A 21529-nucleotide genomic window follows, 5' to 3' on the forward strand; every position below is an offset into this window, starting at 1 on the left:
CTAAGTTTGGGAAGTTCTCTGTCATTATTTCTTTATGTCTTCCCTCTGTCCCTTTCTCTCTTTCTTATCATTCTGGGACTCCCATAATATGTTTATTGGTGTGGTTGATGGTGTCCCATAATGGTCTCAGGCCATTTTCACTCTTAATATTTCCTTTATCTTTCTTATCCTCAGCTTGAGCCCTTCAAATATCTTGTCTTCAAGTTCACTTATTCTTTCTTCTGTCAGCTCCAGTCTGCTCTTGAAACCCTCCTGGGCATTTTTCATTTCAGTTATTGAGGTCTTCAACTCCAGTAGTTCTGTTGGGTTTCTTTTCATAATTTCTATCTCTTTATGTGTTTCTCATATTGCTCATTCATTGTTTTCCTGATATCTTTTAGTTCTTTCTCTGTGTTTTTCTACATATCCTTGAGCATATTAAGATCATGTTTTCTAAAGGCTTTGTCTACTGTGTTCACATTCTTTTCCTCTACATTGGTGTTTTCTATATCTTAATCTTCCTCTTTGGAAGGGGCCATCATTTCCTATTTCTCTTTTTGTCTTGTACTCTTTTGTTGCACTCTGTATATTTTAATATTTTAAAATGTTAACTCTAGGATTTACTCCCTGGGATGTCTGTCTTTTAGTTTTGTAACAAGCTAGTGATAAGATAGAGATTTTCTGGAACTTCAGACCTCCTACAGGAAGGTCTGCTCAAGGCAGAGTTTCCCCTCTCTTTTTGGGCCTCTGTATTGTCCTGGGCTTTTGCTTATTAGTTGTTTTAGAATTACTCTGTTTATAAGAGTTTGGTTGTCCCCTTTGCTTCCCAGGAGACAGACCAGGTATTTGAAGGCAGAAGGTTTTGTCCCAGACTTTGTCATCTCTATAGTTTATTACATTTCTTTTGTTGTCTCATGCTGCTTTTGCCTAGAGGGCAAACTCGGGGAGGAGGGTCACCCTGGAGAGAGGAATTTCCTTAGTTAGTCTTTCCAGCCAACACAGGTCCTAGGACCCACAAAGTGGGTGCAGGGAGGTGCCAAAGTGCCCTGGGAATCACAAAGGGCACCAAAATCTTCTCTGATGGCTACTCAAAGCGGAACTTTCCTGCGTGTCCAGTGAATGCAGTCATTCAGCTAATTGTCCCCCACAACCCTGAGAAAGCACTGTGTCTTTAAATCTCCATTACCTCATACCCCTGTTCAGGAAGATTGAAGCAATGGCTGCCACTGCCTCTTTTGGGATGGGGTTAAAATATGATTACTACCACCTTTGTCCAGGACAGGTAGAAATAACAGCTGCCTTTAGAGCTGGGACGCAGTGATCTGAATTTGGTAACCAAAAGCCATGATCAGTGGTCAGTGGTGTCCACCCATGTTCTTGGGAAGAGGATTTTGTCACCAGCAGCTAGTCAGAGGCTGGAACCCATGGCAACATGTCATGATGGTAGGAAATGGGTGCTGGTAGCTGCTGTGCAGAGAGAGCAATTCAAAGTTCTTTACCATAATTAAACATCTCTTCCTCCTGTTCTTCTCTGGATGTTGTACAGTGTTCTTCTGGCCTCTGGGGTTTCAAAATAGTTATTTCAGATAGTTCCTGTCTGTTTCGTAGTTGTTTTAGTGGAATGGCTGAGTCCTGGAGCTCCCTACATTACCACCATCTTCCCCTGGAGTCGCTCAGGTGATTCTCCAGACGCTTTCTTATATTAAAGATAGTTGGCTGGTAAGCATTTTTCTTGGTCTAGTGAATAAGTCTCTTATCATGCATACTTTTAAAATTTTAAAAATATTTTCCAAACACTCTTCTTTCCTTCCTCCCTCTCCTTATTCCCTGGCAACCTCTGATCTATCTTATGTCTCTGCACATATCCTATTAGTCATCTTTTATTAGTGATATTATATAATATTTGTCTTTTTGTGCCTTGCCTATTTCATTGATCATTATGTTTTCAATATTATTACATGTTACAGCATACTCATAACTTCAGTATTTCTTATGGCTGAAAAATATTCCGTTGTATAAATGTACCACATTGTGTTTATCCTTTCATTTGTTGAGGGATACTTAGGTTGTTTCCAATTTTTGGTTATTGTGAATAATGCTCCTATGAACATTGATGTTCAAGTACCTGTTTGAAACCCTGTTTTCACTTTCTTTGGGTATGTAGCTAGAAGTGGAATTGCCAGGTCCTATCATAAATTCTATATTTAATTTATTGAGGAACTGTTATTTTGCTCTCCACAGTGGCTGTACTATTTTACATTCCATTGGGATGCAATGGTGTTACAATTTCTCTGCATACTCCCCAATACTTTTTATTTCGTTGCATGGGCAGGCACCAGGAATCAAACCCTGGTCTCCAGCAAGGCAGCTGAGAACTCTGCCGTTGTACCACCATTGCCTGCCCTTATTTTCCATTTTTTAAAAATAATAACCATCCTAGTGGTTGTGAAGTAGTGTCTCATTGTGGTTTTGATTTGCATGTTCCTAATGACTAATAATATTCACCATCTTTTCATATTATTATTGGTCATTTGTCTATCTTTGGAGAAATGTCTATTCAAGCCTTTGCCCATTTTTAAATTGGGTTCTCTATCTTCTTATTGGTGCACTGTAAAAGTTCCTTATATGGTCTAAATATTAATCCCTTATGCAATTGTAACTGTTTTCTTCTATTCTGTAGGTTGTCTTTCATGTTCTTGATAATTTCCTTTAATGCACAAAAATATTAAATTTTAATGAAGTCAGTTTTCTCTCTTATTTTCCTCTTCGCTTGTGTTTTTCTTATCAGATCTAAGAATCTGTTACTAAATCCCCAGTCATGAAAATTTGCCCCTATGTTAGCTTACAGACATTTTATAGTTTGGGCATTTATATTTAGGTCCTTGATCCATTTTGAGTTAATTTTTATGTATGGTGTGATGTTCAGTATTCACAGCTCTATTTGTTAAAGAGACTATTTTTTTTCCCATTACATGTGCTAAGTAAGCCCCTTTGTTGAAAATCAATTGACCATGGTATGCAGGTCTATTTCTATACTTTCAATGATTTTCCCTTGGTTTGTTTGTCTTTCTTTATGCCGGTACTACTCTGTTTTGATTTGTATAGCTTTGTAGTATAATTTAAATTGGGATGTTTATGTTCTCCAACTTTGTTCTTCTTTTTCAAAATTGTTTTAGTTATCCAGGGCACTTTGCAGTTTCATATGAATTTGAGGATTGTTTTTCCATTTTTGCAGAAGGTTCTGATAAAATTTTGATAAGTATTGCATTGAATCTGTGTATCACTTTTGGATATTATTGACAATCTTCTAGTCCATGAACATGGGAAATATTGCCATTTATTCAGGAATTCTTTAATTTCTTTCAGCAGTATTTTGTAGATTTAGTGTATACATCTTTATTATCTTCAGTGAAATTTATTCCTAGATATTTTATTCTTTTAGATACTATTGTAAATTGAATTGTTTTCATAATTTCCTCTTCAGTTTACTTATTGCTAGTGTATAAAAAATACAATTTTTTTAGTGTGTTGCCCTTATACCCTACTATTTTGCTGAACTTATTGATTAGTTCTAATAGTTTTCATGTGAATTCCTTGGATTTTCTCTATATAAGATCATGTTGTCAGCAAATAAAGTGTCTCCCATTTGGAAGCCTTTTATTTTTAGTCTTGCCTGATTGCTCTTTCTAGTATAATATTTCTAGTACAATTTTGAATGACAGTGGTAAAAATGGACATCCTTGTCTTATTCATGATCTTAGGAGGAAGTTTTAACTCTGTCACCATTTAGTATGATGAAAACTGTTGTTTTCACAAATGACTTCTATCATGTTGAGGAAGTTCCCTTATATTCCTCATTTCCTGGGATATAACACTCTTTTAAAATTGTTAGATTTTTTCTAATATCTATTCTGATTCTATTTCTTCATGTAGCTTCAAGTTGCTGTCTAGAGTCCTTTCCTTTCTACATGGACTCTAGCATTTCCTATAAGGCAGATCTGGTGGTAATGAGCTCCCTCAGCTTTTATTTGTCTGTAAATGTCTTAATTTCCTCCTCAATTTATTATCATTATTTTTTTCTCCCTCAATTTTGAAGGACAACTTTTCTGTATGTTCTTGGTTGGCAAAATTTTTATCTCAGCACTTTAAATATGTCCTCCCACTATCTTCTGGTCTCCCTGGTTTCTATTGAGAAATTAGATGTTAATCTTATTAAGGATCCTTACATGTGACTTGTCGCTTGTCACTTCTTTTTCCTGTTTTTAAGATTCTCCTAAACTGTTTAAAAAGTTGAAAAAGGGATCAGACTTTGACTAGTACTAACAGACAAAACACCTACAAATGAAAATAAAAGTAGGTGCATAGTCCTCCTAAGTGTCGTTACAGACTGATGGGAAGCTGGAAGCTGCAGCTCTCAATTCTGAAACCTAGGCCAGCATCTGTGTTCATCACTAAGAGATCTACCAGACCAAAAACACAGGAAAGAGAGAGAAAACAACAAAGAAATGCCCTGGCTCTTTAAGATAGATGCTGATGTGGGGCCAGAAGCTGCTGCTGCCTAGAGGGCAGAAACAGAAGCTAGCATCTGCTAGTAGGCCCGCAGGAATCTGCTGGATCAAGAAACATTTGAACACAAAGGGAAAACCAGTGGTAAAAAAAGGTTCATTGGCTTTTTGCCTCCTGATGGTTGCTGGTGGGAGGCTTTACACAGCTGCTGCCCCAAGGCTGAAACTGGGGTCAGCTTGAGCTGGTCCTTAGGTATCCCCCAGACTGACCTCAACCCTCAACCATAACTTTTGGAGGATGAGGTTTCAGTTGCTTGCCCAGCTGGCACTGCTCCTGGAAACTAGGCCATATTTCTGCAGCAACCATTTTTATAGCCAGTACTGTGGGGCTGAGGAACAGAGCTGGTCACTGGTTCATTCTTTCACTTACAAAGCAGAACTCTGGGCAGCCTCTTGGTTCTTCTGGCATTCCTGCAATTGTTCTATATGCTCAGTTTGGTTCCAGGGTTACCGCCTAGTTAATTTCAACCCTTTTGAAGCTCATTCATTTTTCTAGTGGAGGGATTTGTAAAACTTCATATGCCACCATTCTGTGCCTTTGCGCCCTTATTATGCATTCTTTATAAGTCACAAATGGAAGTTAAATTAAGAGGAATGGCAATTCATAAAGGCTCTGAGACTGTAGTTATGTTTCTTCCTCAGGGAGGCTGTTTTTGTATAGAATCAGGATAGGAAAAACATAGAGGTTTTCTAAATCTCAGCAAGAAAGGAAACTAAGCTGTTGAAGACAGGGAGTAAGAAAAAGAACATGCTAGAATCCTGCTAGAGACAGCACCACCCATGGGTCATGGGACTCAGATTCCCAAGGGAAGAGTAGCCACAAACTTCTCCCTCTGAACTTCATGCCAGCAGACCCTCCTGAGGTAAGAGAACAAATGTAATGAAGCAAAGGGTTTATTCAAGGTAGCCTTCAATCTTACAAATATTTGTTTTTGTGCCAAATACAAAAATAAGTAAGATTCAGGCTCCAATTTTGTGCTCACCACCCAGCTAGAGGGAGAAGCACATAAACAAATGTTCAATGCAAAATGTTAAATCTTTTTGTAGAGGTAAAAATGACAGGACTTACTAAATAGTGAGTGTGGGCCAGGTTTATTCTGTTACATTCATTTCTTATTAACTCCTCCTAATGACCCTGTAAGGCAGACACAATTTCATTAATACGTACAGTTACTCATCTAACTAATGGTCAGATAGGTTAAATGACTTGCCTAAGTTTGCAAATCTAGCAAGTGAAAATAGCCCCTTGGAAAGATGATGAGCTTGAAAGCTTATGATAAGCTCTTCCTAATTCTTTAAGTAAAACATATTTATGAATATCTAGTTCTGCTTTAGGTGCTATGGGGAATATAAAGATAAGTAATCTATAGTTTGTTCTTGCAGAGTTCATTATAAAGAAGGAATTAGACAGATCTGATAGTCCCCAAGATTCAAGCTAAGGTAAGATGTTGTCTCAAGAGAACTTTACGCCAAAAGCTGGGGGGGTTTAAAAAGAAGATCTATGGGTGATGTTAATTGTGGTGAAAAAGAAAGCTTTGGATCCCCAGAAGAGACAGTTTACAGGTTCATGTTGTGATATGGATCTTATATAATGTGTGTTGCTGAAACCTCAAGGCACAGCTACAGATTTTATAAATAAACCATACAGGTTTATACACACAGCCCTTTACAAGTAAAACGGGATTTATAATCAACACTGGATATGCATGAGGAAATTAAGACTGGAGATCTTGTCTGTAGGGATAACTCAGAGCCCTGGAGAGTAATCAAGGTGAAAAAATGTCCCCTCAAGAAATGTATAGAAAGGCATTAAGCTACGGAGTCCCCCATCCTCTCCTGCAACTGTATCCCTTTCTTTTTCTGTATGCAAGAGCCAAGAGAATGCCTGGCACAGAGAGGAGCAGGAGACATTTTCTTGAAACCCATGTAGAAATGTATGCTGTACTGTCTCATGGTTTAGGGGGATAAAACAATATACTGGTAGAGTTATAATTAAGGGACAGGATGGTCTCTCTTCAACACATACTATATTTGCTTCTGGCACTATAGCACGAGATAATCACTCACAAATGGGACCCACACTCGTGGGAAGACAGCCAGGTTGGTCATGTAAGGGACAATCAAAGGAAGTCAAGATACTTACTTAAAGGACAGCAGATATTGAAATATAAGGGAGTAATTTGTAGAAGAAAGACTGTGAAGGATAGATTACTGGCTTCAGATAACTGTGCATTTAAGGAGATGTTGCCTCTGTTCTGTTGAATCTAGAGGCTACAAATCGGCAGTCCTAGAAGTTACCGAGAAATGTATTTCAGTTTAATTTAAGGTAGAACTTTTTGAAATCACTTTTAGTTAGGATTAAAGCTGCTCTGGTTTTCCTCCTTGTGTTAGTTAGATTCAGTTGTCAACTTGGCCAGGTGAGCATACCTAGTTCTGTTGCTGAGGACACAAGCCAATGGTACGTGAACCTCATCTGTTGCTAATTACATCTGCAGTTGGCTAGGAGGCGTGTCTGCTGCAATGAGTGACGTTTCACTTAATTGGCTGTAGCGCAGCCTAGCAGTTTGGCATTCCTCATCTCAGCCCTCGCAGCTCAGCCCAGGCCTTTGGAGATGCAGAAAGAAGTCACCCCGGGGAAAGCTGTTGGAACCCAGGGGCCTGGAGAGAAGACCAGCAGAGATCATCCTGTGCCTTCCACGTAAGAAAGAACCTCAGTGGAAAGTTAGCTGCCTTTCCTCTGAAGAACCAACAAAATAAATCCCCTTTTATTAAAAGCCAATCCGTCTCTGGTGTGCTGCATTCCAGCAGCTAGCAAACTAGAACACTCCTTATATGTCTCAGGTAAGGAATCATATTGGCTTGGTTATTGAAAATCTAAAGGTAGGATTCTGTTATAGCTCCCCATTAACCTGTACTCTCTGGTGAAACATCCTGACTCTCAAATTGTACTATCTGAATTTATTTCTAGGTTCTTATAGTTGCTAACTTCATGATATTAGGTGAATCATTACCCTCGTAAGCTTCATCTTATTATTGAGACTAATAATAATATTTTACAGGGTAGTTAAAAGGATTCAATGAAAAATGCCTGTAAGAGTTAAAACTTGTTCCCTTATGTTTGTTAAGTACCAAAAAAATGATTATTGTTGTTATTTTTATTGGCATAAATAATAAAAAGAGCCACAAGAATTAAGCTATACTTGATTTTGTCTTAGAAAACTGTCATCTTTTCCCTGTTGTCATGTAGTATTTGAATAATTCTGGATCTATAATTGTTGGTAAAGGAGGAGGAATCAAGTAACACTCTTGATATTATAATGTTCAGTAAAACCCAGATCCAGAACATGTTTAGGGCTCAGAGGAAGATGCTAAGCATCATAAGAAAAGTCAAAGTGGAGACCTCCAAGCTTGTGTTGTTCTCCTTTATTCTTAAAGGTCACTCTTCTCCTGTCTCCTGGCAAATCTCTCATGATTTGAGATTGGCCCAAGTGATTGGACTCTGGGATCAGAGCTGTTAGTGTTAGGTAAGAGACTGTCGCATGTAGGTTCTTATATTGACAGGATGGTAACTGTAATTGATAAAAGCATTGGAAGTGTTTTAGTCCAAGAAAGTTTCTTTCTGACTTACATAAGCTATAGGAAAATAAACCTCTATGAGCTGAAAAGGAGGTATGTATAACCTTGCTCCCACAATGCTGGCAGACACCATGAAAGCTGAAATTCTGTAAGCCAGTCCAGCCTCTAACTTTTTCATATGCTTGATGACCCCAAAGATGTATAGTTGTTTGTTGTTTTTTTCTTTTGCATGGGCAGGCACCAGGAATCGAATCCGGGTCTCCAGCATGGCAGGCAAGAACTCTGCCTGCTGAGCTAACATGGCCCGCCCCAATGTATAGGTTTTTATACCCGTAGAACAATGTAGTGGTCAGAATTGTTGGAAAGTGGAGGAGGTGCCTTGAGAGAAGAAGAATATCCATGCAAATATATGAGCAGAGACTGGATTAACACAAGATAGGGGAATTTTAAGAGAGAAGAAGGGAAAAAGATGGGTTACCCTGGAGCAATGATGGCTAGATGATTTGGAATAAGCTATAATTTTAGTAAGAAGCATAAACTGTTTGAATACATGAGGAAATGCCCCATGTTCCTGGAAGAGAAGAGAAAACATTTTACTTCTTCCCAAAGTTAGTCATAGGTTTTATGCAAATCCAAATGAGACTTTTATTCTTGGACTTGTCTTCTTGATTGCTATAATAGTCCAACAAGAGATAATAGCAGATGGATTTCTTGTAGAAATGGAATCTAAAAGGTTAGTTATTAATTAGAAATGTGAGATAACAAAGAAAATCTAGAATATGCACAGGCTTCTAACTCAGGATATTGATTGGGTTTACTGTGTAGGCAAAATGGGAGAGGAAACAGATGTGAAGAGGAACATGATGAAATAACTTTGGGCATTTGAAATCTAAATGTCTAGCATGTTTAAGGGATGATTCTTTAAAATTATAGAATTAGTAGATTTAGAGCCAAGAAGATAGGTCCAAGGATAGCTATATTTATTTAGGTAACATCTGCACATAAAGGCATAGTTGAAGCAACAGGTCTGGGTGCAATTAACTGAGGAGAATAAGTAGACCAAGAAAAGAAAATGATTGAACCCTGGGAAGATATAGCATTTAAGGGGGTGATGGAGGAAGAGGATGTCCTAGAGAAAACAGAGAAATAGCAACCAGAGAGGTAGAGAATCAACTGGAAGGGAATGATATCATTGAAATGAAGGCACTAATAGTAAGGAGAAAGAAGTAAAAAAGTCAAATAACTCTGAAAGGTTCAGTATGATCATATTTTACATTCATGCAAATTGTTGGTACAGCCTCTTTCGAGAGTATCTTGATAGAACCTATTATTTTCAAAAGGCATAGACCCTTTGACTCAGCAATTCAATTTCTAGGAATTTATTATACAAATATACGTCCATAAGTATATAAAATTATACCCATAAGATGGTTCATTATATGTTTTTTAATATAGCAAAAACTGAAAACAACCTAAATCCCCATCAATATGTAATTGGTTAAATACATTATAGCATACCAACATTGTAGAATTTGATGCAGCTATTAAAATTTGACATCAGTATGTATTTATGGGGAAAGCTTTCAAAGCATATTGTTAATTTTTTTTAATGCAATGTATAAGTAGCAGTATAGTGAGAGATTAAGTAAGCAGGAGTCTAAATGCCTGGCTTCAAGGTCCATATCTGCTATTTCCTACTTATAGGACAATGAATAATTTCTTAACATCTTTGTGCTTCAGTCACCTCATCAATATAACTAATTTCAGTGGAGTAAGGGGGAGCCCCATTGCAGTGGGACAAGGAAGGAATCAGAGGTGAGGAGGTCTGCAAGTGTAGGCAGACTTTTGGAGCAGGTACAGAAGAAAAAGTTGAAAACAATATTTTACTTTCCTAGATTGCTTAAGCAAATACCATGACATAGGTTAGGGAATTTATTTGTTTATGGTTTTGAGGCTAAAAGAAAGTCCAATTCAAGACATCATCAGGTGATGCTTTATTCCAAAACACTGGAATTCTGGGGCTGGCTGCCAGTAATCCTTGGCTCCTCAGTCACATGTAAGGCACACAGCAGCATCTCCTGGTCTCTTTCTTCTCTTCTGGATTCCATTGATAGAGCTCTGACTTCCTGTAACTTTCTCTCTCTCATGCCTGAATTCATTCTGTTTATAAGGACTCCAGTAAAATAAGATTAAGACCTACCTGGATTGGGCTGGGCCATACGCATCTTAACTGAAGTAACCTCATCAAAATAGCCTGATAAACAATGGATTTGCACCCACAGTAATGGATTAAATTTAAGGAGTGCTTTTTCTGGTGTGCATATGTCAAGCCACCACACGGAGGAATGAGGTATATTTGAAGGAGTGAGGTTGTTGAGGAGGTGGGAAGGATGTATGGGATTCTCAGGTCAGGGGGTACATTAACTTTGGGATGGAGGCAACTAGGATTCACACACCTGAAGTTCCCACGTGGTAAAAATCAAGCATAATCACTCCTTCTGTCTCCCACTTCAATCCCACTGAGGAGTTTCCTGCTTGATACCTCCTATCTGCTCCCTGGAGAGAGAAGAAATGATGTTAGGGACTTCAGGAGTGTGGCAGTGGTTGGAGTGGTCTCTGAAGGAAAATGGGAAAGGGAGCTTCCTGGAGTCATCTCCTAGGATGTCCAAGCAGGTCTAAGAGATAACAGGTTTATGGATGTACAGAATCTGGTGGCGGTGTGATTTTTAGAGATGGCCAGACCCTGTAGCTTCAAGTAATCTACATTAAGTAATTTGCATTTAAAGAATCTGTTTTTTTGAGGGGAGGGATTATTTTTTCTTATCTGTTCTTTTTTGCTATCCACTGCAAACCTGTGATAATAATCCCACTCCTAGAAGGTTTTTAAGGAACTCCAGCTTTTTTCCTTTCCAGAAACTAAAAACAAAACCCTTAAACAGCGCTTTAGCAATTTCAAAGCCAACACTCTTCTCAGGAGTTTTCAGAAAGATGTCTTGCACCATTGTCTTTGGGGAAGAAATATGGCAAATTGTTGTGTCACATGTTTTCCACTGAATTGCTATGAATGCTAAGTGCCAGATTTCCTATGTCTATCACCCTAGCAAAGAGGTCCTTCTGGAGACATATTCCTCTGGAAATCATGTAATTAATAAGATAAAGCATGGGAAACATTCACCTGTGATGTTCACCACTTTGTGTACAGATGTTTCTATAGATAATTGTCAGTATTTACTTTATGGCTTACCCTTATGTAAGAAAGGGACTTTTACATGACTCTCAGAAAAAGGGAGAAAATCATATTCCTAAGAATTTGGGTAAAAATACCTAACACTGATTGAGCCGCTATCATGTGCCAGACGTGGTGATAGTTTTTGCATATATTATTTCATTTAATACTTAGGAAAATCCTAAGAGGTAGCTATTAGGAACCGCCATTTTATTAATAGTAATTCTAGGTTCAAAGAAGTTCAAAAATGTTCCCAGGAACACATAATGAGTAAATGAGGGAACGAGGATGTGAACAAAGCCTGTCTGCCTCCACAGCTCGTTCTCCCCTATTCCTGACTGTTTCCTCTTTATTGACTTTCAGAAGTAGAAGTGCTTGGAAGGTGAGGTCCTGGGTTTAAAGCTCCTGGGTAAACTTGCTATGCTAGGGTGTTGAGTTTCTTAATGTAACTCTGTAGGGGTGCACCTAATCAAGAATTTGCTGCAGTATGATTTCTTTATAAACAAAATCTATATGTTCCCATAGCACCACAGGTGCCAACTTTAAGAGAAATTGTATGTCTTGAAACGATTGTAGAAGATGAGATGAGGGGGAAGGAGGCCTTGGCTTAGCGACCCGAATCTTCTGCTTTACACATATAACTCTCAGGCACCCACATTATTCTCACTCTTTGGTACCTACAAGAATGATTCTTTTTCTAGTCTCTCCATTTCTTTTCCTGGTCTACTTGAAAAAAAACGTCATTCCAATGAGAAATCTTACATGTGTTTATAGTGCTTTTCACCTTCCATTTTCAAGACATTCCTCTGAAAGAAAACTTTGCCAGAATGGGAAGTGGAGGAAGTGAAGGAACCTCTTTCATACTGGAAGCTCACACTGATAGGAGGCTCTTACTCTGCTGAATTGGGTTGTTGAATTCCTGGTGAAGCAGTGGAATGGGCTTAGAGTATGCAAATGAGCTTTCTATAAAATCCCCTCCCCTGCCCCTAGGAAAAAATTTTGAGTCATATTAAAGCTGTTTCTATAATTATTGTAGTGCAAGTAGTGAGTCAGATTTGGGTTCAAATTCTGAATCTACCACTTACCAGTTATATATCTCTGGGCAAGATACTAACCCTTTGAGCTTCTTTGCTCACTACAGAATGAGAATGAAATGGCAATACTTGCATAAGTGGTTTTAAGGACTAGGATTAGACTCACATATGTGAACTACCTGGCACAGTGCCTCATCATGTGGTAGGTTTTCAATACCTGGTTGCTCTTAATGTTATTATTCCTGTCGTAGTTAAACAACAGCCAATCTTACTTTACAAGAAGCAACCTCCTGTGCTTACATGGAGCATAGGAGGTCTCTAGCAAGCTCTAGAGGCATTTTTTGCTGTTTTACCAAGTAGTAAAGTTAAACTTAAGAGCCCTGTAGGCCTATTCTTCTACAGAGAAGTCTTGGACTGAAAAACAAAGACCAAAGCGACCGTTGGTCTAAATTGGTTCTCAAGGCACCTATTGGGCCCTTACTTTTATAAGAGGAAATTTCTCTCATATTCAAAGAAGTATTATTTCAAATTTAAAGGGAATAACACCTACACACTCTTTATAGTATGTAAGGGTATTTAAGTAACCTGCATTATGACTTTCCTTTTTTATTTGGTTCCTTAGCATTGAAGGTGAGGACCTGAGGTCATGTACCGGGAAGTATAGAGCCTGGTTACCAGACTCTAAATCTTATACTTTCAAGATGCTCACATAATTATTATAACTGTTCTCTCTGTTTCCAAAGGAATAAGTTACAAAAACTTCAATAGCTGTTTTTGGTCCATAGAGGTTTTATTTAAAAGTTTTCATTTTGGGTAATTCAGTAACAGGGGCCAATTCCTGAGCAGGCCTGCCTGAAAAGACAGGAAGCTTCCTTGCTCTACTAAATTCCCATTCTGTCTCTCCAAGTAATGGCACAGCCTCAGAAGTTCCTACTGTGTCCCTAGAGAATCCACCTTAATATGTTAACAGATGTATATGTGGTAATGAGAAAGAAAGAAATTCTAACTGTGGTCAGAGCTTGGATAGGGTGCAATTACATTTAGAATGTAGGATATTGCATTCTCTTTAACCAGCAGCATAGAATATCTTCCTAGGGAAAAGAAAATACTTTAACATTATTTTAAGTATTCCTCTTCATGAAGGTCATTTCTTTTGAATCTTTTTAAATGGCTAAATCAATCTGTAAGTGCTATCTGGGCTTTCTTTGATAAAAAACCTTTCTTTACTTTTCCTCATATCATTTCCCAGGTCTATCATAACATTGCACACATTGTTCGATGTACATTATGTTTGAAATAGAAAAAGCACACTCTTCCTCTCTCTTATTCCAAACAAGGAAAATCTATATCTAAATCTATGCCTATATCCATATCTATATCTGTATCTATATCCATATCCATATGTATATCTATCCTTAATACACGTAATTTCATTCTTTGACAAGAATCTACATTTCTACTTCTAACTGGAATTAGTTTTTATTTGACAAATTCATAGAGAATTTATTATGTGCCAGGTAATGCTCTAAGAATTTTACACATACTAATGAAATCATCATAACAACCCTCTGACTTAGGTACTATTGTTATGCACAACAAGGTTAAGCCCTTGTCCAAGGTCACCCAGCTAGGAAGAAGTAGAATGGGTCTAGATATCCAACCAGACAATCTGGCCCTAAAGCCTGCTAAATTATGCTGCCTCACTGAAGAAGCACCCAGGGTGGGTAAGTCAAAGTCAGGCTCGTGTACAGGGGTACACCAAGTCTGGGGCAGCCCAGAGTTGCTAACTCCCTCTTAGAAACATGGAATTTGTTTCATCATTAGGCTTTAAGCTGGTATAAAAATGGATTCAGAAGGAAGGGAAATTTTTGGAAAGCCCATCTCCAAAGATCAAAGTGAATGACAACTGAAGGGGAATCAGTCATAGCTAATAGAGGCTAACATTTGCTGAATGTTTACTACAGATTAGGCACTGATCTAAATACTTTGTGTATTAATTTATTTAATCCTCAACAGAACCCTAAAGAAAAAAGACATTATTGTTATCTTCATTTTACATATGAGGAAGCCAAGGTGCAGAGACATTGAATAATTTGCTGAAGAGTGTATACTCGAGAGGCAGAAGCAGGGATTCAAACCCAGGGAGCCTGTGTTCAACATCTGTGCTATTAATCACATTTTATTGTCTCATGAAAAGATAACATAGCACTCTCAAATCTCAGTCAGCTCTGCCACTTCAGCCTGTTTGTTATTTTGATTACTACCTATCTGTTTCTGCATGGTGATTAGAAGTAAACATCTTAGGATAAAAAGAGCTCAGAGGCTATCATCAGAGAAGTAACAGAATGAGGGACCGTGGAGAGACTCTGTTGCAAGGCAGGAAAGGAGAGGAAGCCCACAGAGTGGAGGTGTGGTGCCCTCACTGGGAGAGGGAGGCACACCAAATCCAGAAAAAAATTGTGTCCCAAAGAAAGGGAACTCAGAAGGCAAGTTTGTCCTTGACGAGGGCACTGGCATTGAGCAATCAAAAACCTATATGTGATTCTCTTTGCTAATTTGGGAAGGGATCCAATAATAGTTTGAAATTCAGGAATCCAGAAAAGGCACTTAGTAGTTCCTCAATATCTAGGAGCATTGGGTTTTAATTTCATCAATTAGCCCTATGGCACCTTACAGGTGCCCAGGAAGTAATGGGTCAAATGCTTTTAGATGCAATCTACAAATACTTGAGGCCAAGCAAATTTTTCTAAGAAATGCTAAAACTGTCAATGTTAACAATATGTTAACAACAGCTATTATTTGTTTTCTTTTTATTTATAGAAGCTTTAATGTTTCCTTGGTGTTACAAAAGAAACATATTTAAAAGGTCACTTGTTAGTAAAAACAAAGCAGATATCTGGAATATGTTACACTCATATTCTCATTTCAAAACTTGAAAAATATGTTCAATAGAAAAAAAAATCAATGAAACTAAATTGTAGCTAGTGGAACAATTTCCAAAAATGATATTCTTTCTTGGTTTATATTAGAATAAAATGTCAAAAATGGGCAACTTTTTCTAAATTCTAGGGTTTAGAATCTAGTCATTACAATGTTGGTTTATTAAAGGAGAAAACTCAGATAAATAAGAAGAAACTCATATTTGACAGAGTAACAAAATTAAAAAGTCAAAGAGGACCAAAGACCTTAAGGCACTCATATAGATTTTATCTGTGGTCCCAGATTGGATAACCCTGGAGATAGCAATGTGGGAACTTGTATAATCTTCAATATTTCAGTATATATCTGCTGATGGTAGGATACAAACACACTTATGAAGACATTAAGTTTTATATCAGTATAAATGGCATGCTGATCATGCTGAATACCCACAGATACATGCAAATATGAAAACAAGTTATTTAGCAAAACAACTTACTATGTTGTAATAAGTTATGGAATCTCTGGACTATTTTATTTCCTGTGTCTTTTCTAGTTCATTCTATGATTCTATGATTTAATTTAAGCTACATATTATCATGGCTAATGTATGGACACTGGAGCCAGAGAGATAAAGGGGTTCAGATCTCACCTCCATCAATTTGTAGTTTTATTTTTTAGCACTAAATGATTTCTCACCTTAACTTCTTTGAGTCTGAGTTCCTCCCTTTGTCCAAACTGGGATGATGCATGTTTTATCAAGGTCCATGGGGTATAAATGAGATAACATATTGAACAGTACCTGGCTAATAGAAACAAACTAAATGCTAATATCATTTCTCCTTCCATTCTATCAATGTTATTATTAACCACTGGATTTCAGTGAAAGTGAAATTATCTATATAGATTTCCTTTTTGTCTTTCAGTTGGGGCCAAAAATACAGTTGGTCTATATACACAAAGTTAAGGAAGGGTCATAACTGGTATTCTTCATAATGTTTTGTCCATTTTTATTACTCTTGTTGAAATTGCTTATTTGTAATCTGGCAAAATTTCAAGACAATGAATTCAATAAGCATCTCTAATATTGAAACAAAATGAAAGTGGGGGTTAAGCTGTTAGACCAAAGATGAAATCAGCCAACCAAGCAAAGGAATTTACATTTCAGCTCTTTAAGGCAATCTAAAGTAGAGAAATCACAGACTGCAATGTAGTTAAGAAAGTCACTGAAGTCATTAACAATAACTTCTTTAAACCTCACGAAAACAGGGAGTTTTGCTAGAAAGTCCTAGAAGAATTGAATTTTTACCTCTTGTGCTAGAGATACCATGTTTTGAAAAGGCTACAATATTTACCAAAAGCTCCACACTAAAAATCATTTTGGGCTGAGGACCTCAGATCTGAACCAGAGAAAAATCAGAGACCCACAAAAAAAGAGAAGGAGCAGTGTCTGGAATTTTGCCTTCAGCATCCCTTTGCTCTGAATCCAAACTGTCTTCAAGAAGAATATACTTATCTTTTTCTCCCTGTTGTGTCCCTTAAACTTCTACTCTTTGGGGTTTTACTTTTTCCATACTATTTAATTATCTGTCCTTTCACCTGGGGTCCATGTGAATCCAGTTTAAATCCGGAAGACATTTACCAAGCCCCTTCTCTGTGTTAGACCTTTTGTGAGATACTGAAATTTAATCTTGGTCAAAATCATGGCCACTGTGCTCAAGTTGTTCAATGTCTGCAGGCAGAACTAGGTAAGGAAACAGTCATTCAGTTCAGTATGAACTGATACAAACCGTGTTAGAGATACAAACCATGTGGCGACTTCACAATAATGAGTGAAAATCTTTTTAACCTCCTGTCTTAGTTTACCAGAGATGTCATAACAAATATCATGCAATGGTTTGGCTTAAACAACAGGGATTTACTGTCTCATGGTTTTGGAAATTAGAGCTCTGACATTGGCAGGGCCTCTCTCCGAGTCTGTAACATTCCAACAATCCTCTGCCACATGGCAATCTCTCTCTCTTTGTGTCTCCTCCTCTGATTTCTGCTGACCTCTGGCCTCTACTGATTTCTGTGTCCAATTTTCCTTTTCTTATAAGGACTCCAATCATTTGGATAAAGGCCATCCTAATTCAATGTGGCCTCATCTAAATAGGATCTCTGGAGATCCATATACACACCCTGACTTACTGTGACATACAAATAGTATCAGAGACACTATTAATAAATGTGTTCACATCCACAGGAATGTTGATTAAGACTTGAACATATCTTTTATGGGGTACAGGATTCAATCTCCAACACTTCCTTTGTAATCTTTGTAAGGAAAACTCTGCAACTTCAACTAGGAAGGCTTCTCTGACCTCCCTGTGATGTGGTCTTCTAACCTTCAAGGCCCATTGACTCTGTTTCCATTTAAGCACTTTAATGGGGTCCATTAATGTGGGTACCCTTTGAGATTAGGCATCCTTAATCTTTTCTCCCAATATTTTGCTGTAGAAAATGGCATACAATAGGGTCTCAGTAAATGTTAATTGAATGAGTAAATGATGTGACACTTGAACTTAGACTTAAATAATGAGAAAAAGTTTGTCAGGTGTGAAATACAGAAAAGGCATCCCAGAACAGGAAAATGCTTTCTAAATCTAGAATAATAAAACCTGTCATTTTTGTAGGTTTACTTTGTGCCGAGAAGTACAATAAGAGTTTACAAGAATTTTCATTAAACATCACAACAGTTCTGCAAGGTAGATGTTGTTCTTCACAATTCACAGAGATGGAAATCCAGATGCCTAAGGGTTAAATAATTTGCCCAAGGAGGCATAGCTGATTAAGTAGCAGAACTAGAATTTGAACCAGTTCTCCTCAACTTCAGTGTGATAACCTACCATTCAATACATATTAAATTTGGGAACACAGCAAATAAATCCCAAGCATTAGGATTTGTGGAATGCTGTGGATAGATGTAGAAACCTCAAGAGATTATGATGAATTCCACACCTGCATGATAAGTGCATAATCAATATTATAGCAGCATAAAAGGGAAAACAGAATTCTAGAAGATTGAGCATAAAATAATCATCAAGTGTGAGTGTATGCATCTGTGTGTATGCATGCAAATGCCTAAAATGTATGTGGAGAGCAGTTGTGCTAATCCTGGTGACTTTAATCCTTTCCAGGCTATTTTTCTTGAAGGCTCAAAAGGTGCATCTATACCTTTAATTTTCATATACATATATTTCCATGCACATACTTCTGTGAATGTTTACTTGTTTCACCTATAGTCTGTAAAACAAACAACCATATCCACATTTTCCAGTTTAGCAAAGGGCAGAAACAGAAATTGACATATGCATCCACTTAGTTTCAGCAAGTATCAAATAGTTCCTCTCTGTGCCTTTAAGCCAGTGTCTTGGTCTTTCTAGAACCACAGTGAAGTACAGATTCCTTATTTTTTGTCACTGAACTTTAATTTTTCACTGCTTCTCACTTACCCTTTAATTAAGAGAAGATCTATTTATTTTAAGTGTACACATTTTTGCATGTAAAGAATGTGTGGGAAAAAATTTGACAGTATAGTGTGGATAAGAGCACAAATGTTAGAGGCAGAAACCTGGTTTCAAATCATGGGTTTGCCCTTATCTCAATATGCGAATTTGGGGAAATTAATTAACCCTTTTCAGCCTCAGTTTACTCATCTGTAAAATAGTGAATATCATAAGGTTTTTAAAGGAATTAAGTGAAATAATGTATTGGAAGGCTTGATTAGTGTTTGGTACATAATAGGTGCCCAATAAAAGTAGTGTTTGTTTTATTTGTATTTTTATTTTTGGTGTTTGTCTTTAACTTAACAATCAAGGTCTTAACAAAAATAATGAGAAAGCTGTGTTGTTGGAATGAAGGAAGAGGAAGTGTTATGCACTTATGCGTTTATTTGTAATCCAGATTATTTTAGTCAACAAATATCTATTAGGTATTTTTTTTTAACAGGCCAGTTGTATGAACTTCTAAATGCTTAAGCTTTCCTTGCATACCTGTATACACTTTACATCCCTCTTTAAACATTTGCTATGCAAGAAATTAAGACTATAATGGGTTTTCAGGTCAAAAGCCAGAGGTGGCAAAGGGCTTCAGTGGTGACCCCAGAGTAGTGTGGGTGAGGAACAGAGAAGAGTTCATGTGGAGTTTGCTTCTGAAAGGTAGCATTAGGCTTTCTGCCAAAGCTGCTCGGTGAGCTTTGTCACATTGGCTGCCTCAGGGCTGTAAATTCTGAAGCTGAATATGCTGATCTTGTGTCTCCAGTTTCTGCTGCCTAAGAAGAGCTAAAGGAAAATCATTTTTTTCTTAAGAATTTTTTAAAAATGAAACTAAAAGTTTTGTTTTGTTCAAAGGATCAATTGCTTGCTTTTTATAGAATTATTACTCCAGGAGGCCTAGAAATTACTGTTATGTTCTTGTGGGCCTCTGTTGCCCCTATGCGATCGCCCCTATAATCCTCTTCCATCACCTCTCTATTTCCTTGTTGACTTTTGAGATTTTTCAGTACTTTCCGATTTTCTACTCTGTGGCTGTCTCATTAGAGGGTATGTTTAAGAAAATCAGGAGAAGAATAGGTGTCCCTGAAACTCTTAATGCTTATGGGATACAATCTTCAAGTATGCTTTCTTAGCTTGTGGCTCAGTAGCTGAAGAGGAGACCACTGTGTGTCGGATTTGCTCAGCTTTTGCATCATGAAGATGACTCTGTCTGGTTCGTAACCATACATGAATGTGCATGGTTATGAATGTGTACCATCGGACAAATATGGGTAACTACTATCTATTAGACTCTGTATCAATCTATATTGAAGAATAAGAAAGAACCTAGCCTGAAGAAAGTGATCACAATACAGGGTGAGAAAATGCTGTTATCAAGATAGAAACAATGTTATGGGAGACCAGAGGAGGGACTCCCTATTGTTGTCTTGGGGGAGAAGTTGAACGGGTGGTTATGGAATGTTTTTTATAGTAAATAATGGATGAGTTGATTCTTAATGTATAAGTAGGAGCTATTTAGGCCAAAAAAGTGTGTGGGTTGGGGGAAGGAGGAGGAGTATGTCCCAAATAGAGGAAACAACATGGACAAGACACAGTAATGGCCTGCAGTTTAGTGTGGCTGAAATGAATGGTCCAGTGGAAAAGGGAAGAATTGCAGATGTTATTTGGAAAGGTAGGCAGGGGCCAAATCAAGAACAGCATATTGTATGATACTCTGAGGATTCTGAACTTTTTAAAAATTTTTTTTATTTATTAATTTTAATTTTTTTAAAAAAACATAACAACAAATGCAACATTCTTAACTTATGATCATTCCGTTCTACATATATAATCAGTAATTCAGAATATCATCACATAGTTGCATATTCATCATCATGATCATTTCTTAGAATATTTACATCAGCTCAGAAAAAGAAATAAAAAGACAACAGAAAAAAATTCATACATACCGTACCCATTACCCCTCCCTTTCATTGATCACCAGCATTTCAATCTAAATTTATTTTAGCATTTGTTCCCCGTATTATTTATTTTTATTCCATATGTTTTACTCGTCTGTTGATAAGGTGGATAAAAGGAGTATCAGACACAAGGTTTTCACAATCACATAGTCACATTGTGAAAGCTGTATTATTATACAATCATCTTCAAGAAACATGGCTACTGGAACACAGCTCTGCATTTTCAGGCAGTTCCCTCCAGCCTCTCTATTACATCTTGACTAACAAGGTGATATCTATTTAATGCATAGGAATAACCTCCAGGATAACCTCTCGACTCTGTTTGGAATCTCTCAGCCATTGACACTTTATTTTGTCTCATTTCATTCATCCGCCTTTTGGTTGAGAAGATTTTCTCAATCCCTTGATGGTGAGTCTCAGCTCCTTCTAGGATTTCTCTCCCACATTGCCAGGAAGGTCCACACCCCTGGGAGTCATGGCCCACACAGACAGGGGGAGGACAGTGAGTTTGCTTGTCGTGTTGGCTGGAGAGAGAGGCCATATCTGAGCAACAAAAGAAGTTTTCTTGGCAGTGACTCTATTCTTTGTGGGGTTAAGTTTCATATGAACAAACCCAAGATTGGGGGCTCAGTCTACTGCTTTGGTTGTCCCCACTGCTTGTGAGAATATCAAGAATTCAGCTTGGGGAAGTTGAATTTTCCCCCTCTCTCACCGTTTCCTGAAGGGGACTTTG

The 21529-nt window shown here is 37.6% G+C and overlaps 1 protein-coding gene across 10 annotated transcripts in view; it reads left to right on the forward strand.

Annotated features, from left to right (window-relative positions):
* The window catches only part of DLG2 (discs large MAGUK scaffold protein 2), a 2206106-nt gene that overhangs the window by 1047285 nt on the left and 1137292 nt on the right, over positions 1 to 21529 (forward strand). The gene's annotated exons all lie outside the window — the stretch shown is intronic.

The sequence above is a fragment of the Tamandua tetradactyla genome, chromosome 8 (assembly GCF_023851605.1).
Source record: "Tamandua tetradactyla isolate mTamTet1 chromosome 8, mTamTet1.pri, whole genome shotgun sequence".
Taxonomy (NCBI): Eukaryota; Metazoa; Chordata; class Mammalia; order Pilosa; family Myrmecophagidae; genus Tamandua; species Tamandua tetradactyla.